We start from the raw sequence: 4,989 nt of genomic DNA on the forward strand, positions 1-4,989 counted from the left end.
GACCGAATCCCAGTCGGTTCATCGAATATTTTTAGGCTACCATTAACCTAGGTTTCATCTCTCAGTTATGTGAAGATTCGTCAGAAACGACAAGTGGTCTGGATTCCATGTTCAACTGTAGTTTGCGTTTCCCCTGTTTGATTACTGGAGTAGCTTATGAACAAGTAAGTGGGTTAACCGTACACATTAAGTGGGTTAAACTTATGGGTAAGTAACAAGTAACTTGAGTCCTATTGGGAGACTTCACCACTCAGAATTATTATTACACTGCCTCTTTGTTGACTGTAGTGGGATCCATAACATCCCCTGCGTTCTATCCAACTTCTACAACAGTGGCTTCCAAGTACTCAAGTCGCGATCTGTGCTGTGGCACAGGTGCCATAGTGCTCAGCGTGGATGCACGATTCCCCAACGCTATGGCACGATGTCTGAGCATGAGGAGGGGGAAATTTCGAACGTACTGCATTTAAATGGCATGCAGTCTCACACTGTTCGCAACTTAGTTTTGTATTTCACGGTCCTCAACAGCGTAGATCACAAATAAAACAATTCTTCAGTATTATCGTATTAGACAGTCCAGTCACATTAATGTGGCGACATGTCAATAGTCTGAATAGCCACCAGTTGCAGCACAGACGTGCAAGTAGAGAATCAGTGAGGTTCTGAAAGATGTAGTGCATGTCGAGTCCAGACGAACCCAAAGGCAAACACCTTCTTGTTCATTTATTTTGCGATGATTGCGAGTCCTCAAAACAAAAGCCATGTTACTAGTAAAATAAGATGTTCCGATGTCCCTATTGAACACCTCACAAACTTGAATTGTACGAAAAGCAATAACATCTCTGTTATTGAAAGCCTCCTATCCAGGAACACCCTTAACGGTACTACTATCGTACCATAAAATAGCAACAGTTATCCATCCATTACCATGCTGTGGAGCTGTACTTTTCGTAACAGTAAAGTTCAAAACACCTCCGCAAAACGTAGACGGGCCCTGAAGGATCAATTGATCTCCAAGACCTGACGATGTAGTAACTTCAGCATAATCTATTGCCTTATAAACAGGAAGGCACGAACGCCTATATCTCCTCCTATAGCGAGGCATGCTCTCTGTGTAGTCTTCGATGCCTTCCACATAAGGATCCTTGTATCCAAGAAAACCAGCTCAAAAAGCACCTGTCCCGCTACTCTTTCAATACAAATGTCACTAGGTGACAACGCTCCCTCGCTCATTCTGCAGGTACGCCTATTTTTTAATATAAAAGACTACTTGTCTGATGATTTGTAACGGTTTAACTTCTTATACATTCGTATCTCGGCTACAAGAACATAGCTAGTAAATGTCATGTAACATCGTCATTTCACTTTTTGTGAACCGTTTGCCACTAGCTGGTGCTGTTGTAATCCTTATTCGGTGCAGAAATTTAGCCGCCAGCCACAGGGGTGGGTAAATGTTATATCATTTCTATACCTTCTCGTAATCCACGCGCGGCATCACGACGACTGACGCCGTGTTACTGATAACATCACTTATATAGCCAGACAGGGTATCTAGAACGGACTTCCGGTCTGGCGCTTGAATTTAGTGCTCGCGGTGACTTGTTATAACTAGAGTCGCCGTGGTCCCCACCACCCGCCTCCAGGGGGTACCCTGCGGCGCGGGGCTCCTAGTTTTAACAAGAGCCCCACCGCACTAAAATCGAGTAGGGCCTTTAGTTATATTCTTTTGATTATGACTTTAAGTAGTTTATTTTTCATTTGTTTATCGCTTTAAGTACTTTATTTTTAATTTAAAATATATCCTTATAGGTATGTATTTGATTGTCTATTATCTTTAAGATGGTGGTATTACCTCATTTTGTGATGTTGGAGACTTCAACGCCTGTTAGGAAAGCCTCTATATAAATTTAACTAGAGCCCCGGAGCACTAAATTCAAGTTTTATCTCACTTCCGCCTATGTTATTCTTATGGGCGAGGACAGGAAGTAACTTGATTTCGCTGTAGACCAGCGGCGCTAGCTTTCTCGGTTAACTATCCATGGCGTAATCAGCCCAGTAAGTGTGGTACCATATATAATCGATTGGGTAAATCCGGGGTGTCTGATGGCCAGACCAGTGTGGTAGTTACCATGACGCTCTTGGACATGCCCGTACACTCTGAGCTGTGTGACACGTTGCATTCTCCTGCTAGCAGATGACAACAAGCCAAGGAGAAAACAAACTGCGTGGTGGACGCAGTTCCCAAGGATGGATGTGTACTTTTGTTGATCCATTGTGCCTTCCAGACTGACGAGATCACCCAAGTGATGCCTGGAACACATCCACAGATAAACAGACATGAAATTTATTGCTGCATTTGCTGCCGAGTAGAACTGACCCAGCAAAACTCTTTCTTAACTCTGAACCTGTGAACACGCTGACGACTTGCAGAACCTTGCAAATTATTCGTCAAAGTCAAGTATTACTGATGAATTAGAAGATATTTGCAGTAAGAAGATTCACTCTATACAGGGATAGCAACAGAAAGATGGCACGATTTTTGCAGATCATCTTCGTATGTAAAAGATAACTGAAGTGTATAAATAAAATCCTGTGGTAAGTTTCAGTCCCAGCAGTTCGTTGTTAAAGATACACTCGGTTGCAGTGATTGCGCTGGAACTGCGCCGTAAGTGCCGCACACAATTTCCGCAGTTGGCGGTAAGTCTTCTCCTCTTCCTTCTCCTCCTCTGCCGCCGGGGCGGCCCTACATGCAGCCCTTTCTGGCGCTACGGCACCTTTGGAAGCACTGTTTCCACTTTTAGGGATTTTCCCCCTTTTTAGGGCGAAACGTCTTACATCACGTGTGATTTACAGCTATTTTACTATGACAGGGGATTAAGGAAAGTTGGAGTAAAATAGAACTCAAGGAGTAACCCTAATATTTGAAGAATACACCACTCGATGTATTACTTTATGATCCAACTGATTTCTTAAAGGGGATTCCCTCAAACCCTTATTGAATGCAATCTGTCTTATTTTAGCTTACTGTATTAACTGTGCCATTTCCGCTGTTAAGGGTGACACCGGAACTGAAGTCTTACTACACTAATTGTTATTACATGAGAAGTTGACCGATTATACCAGTTGTAGTAACAGTGGTATCCACAAGTATCACGAAACCAGGAGAAACAGTCTGTGAAAAATATGTACAGCAATTTCAATCTTTTGATGACAAAAATGAACATACAAAAATCAGACGAACGGAGACATCAAGCTAGGGGTTGCAGGTGAGGAAGAAATTAGTAAAATTGGCGGCTGAAATTTATTGGAATAAGGTTCTAAGCTTAAAAGATCACGGTGGTAATTTTATTTACAGAAACCCGGAAGCTGTTATTTCATTTTTTTAGCAGTTCCAACCTCAAATACTGTGGGAGAAGGATTATTCAGTTTTCAGTAAAAACAGGCAAAAGAAACAGCCTGAACAAGGAAGTCCTTAACAGGTAACTTCATACAAAAATGGGAATCCTACAAAACAACTGCTCAGTTTTAGGAACCAATGGTGCCATACTAAATGTAGCGAGAAAGTGTAACAGTAATGCTTCAGCTTCTGATCCTGTAATTTATGAATGTTTTGTTAAAGCGTATTGTAGGTATTTTAAGTTACTGAAAACGCGGAATAATACGTTGTTTCTTTTTATAATTACTTGCCCTAAATCTAGAGATTTTTTGAGATATTTATGGTGTTTTAGGGATAATTCCGAAAAATCTAGGGTAAAATCAAAAATCGCAAGTGGAAACACTGTTTCAAAGCCACGTTTGTCTGCTCGCCAGCTGCAGATGGCCTGATGCACATGTCAGGCAGGGGCGGCGCCTGCCTCACTTAAAACTGATCCACGCACCACTGCCACTGACAGCATACTCCAGCCGTTCGCGATCGACTGAAGCTGTTGTCGGGCTTTCCCTTTCGTCGCCGTTTTTTCTAGGGCTGAGTAGTCTCGTCTGTGGCCAGAGAAAGCCGGAAAGCCGCCCCAGCTGGCGACATATGACCCACAACAGAGGCCGCATGTCAGTACAACAAAGGAAAGTATGAAGTATTAGCAAAATCATACCCTTTAAATGAAACTAACAATAAAGGCAATCTAGCAAACAAAGTATAAAAATAAAATAAACACTAATATGTAAACGCTCAGGTTGATATACCAGCCTAACATTAAAAGTAAAGTAGGAACCAATGTAGACTAAAAAAAAAAATGTAAAAAGTAAGAAGACCCAATCCAGCAAATGAACAATAAAGTATAATTATTAAAATCAAAACCAAGAAAACAAAAAACTAGAATGATATGAAGTTAAGCAAATGGAACCTCTAGTAGTAATTATTAATGAACAAATCCAAAAGCTCAATAAAATTAAACTAAAACAAAAACAACCAATACCAAACAATACCTAATTAAATTCAAATCAGCATATGAATATACACAAATCATAAAAACAAAACTTGACAGGAACATCGAAGAATGAGCTAACTATCAACAATTATTTGAAAAACAAAGAGGGATCAAAAAACAGTTATAAATAAATATTTTAACGTAAAGACAACCCAAAAGAATTTAAAAATTAAAAACTGTGAGACCAAAGCTCAATAAAATTAAACTAAAAGAAAAACAACCAATACCAAACAATATGTAATTAAATTCAAATCAGCATATGAATATACACAAATCATAAAAACAAAACTTGACAGGAACATCGAAGAATGAGCTAACTATCAACAATTATTTGAAAAACAATGAGGGATCAAAAAACAGTTATAAATAAATATTTTAACATAAAGACAACCCAAAAGAATTTAAAAATTAATTACTGTGAGACCAAATCATTGAAACCACAATAGAAAGACCCAAAGTTCCCTCACAAACAGATAAAACTAAAGACATAACAGGAAAAAATAATCATACTCAAATACAATAAGAAAAATAATAATCAGTATAAATAAAGAGAGAACAATATACT

Source organism: Schistocerca americana, chromosome 3 (assembly GCF_021461395.2).
Source record: "Schistocerca americana isolate TAMUIC-IGC-003095 chromosome 3, iqSchAmer2.1, whole genome shotgun sequence".
NCBI lineage: Eukaryota > Metazoa > Arthropoda > Insecta > Orthoptera > Acrididae > Schistocerca > Schistocerca americana.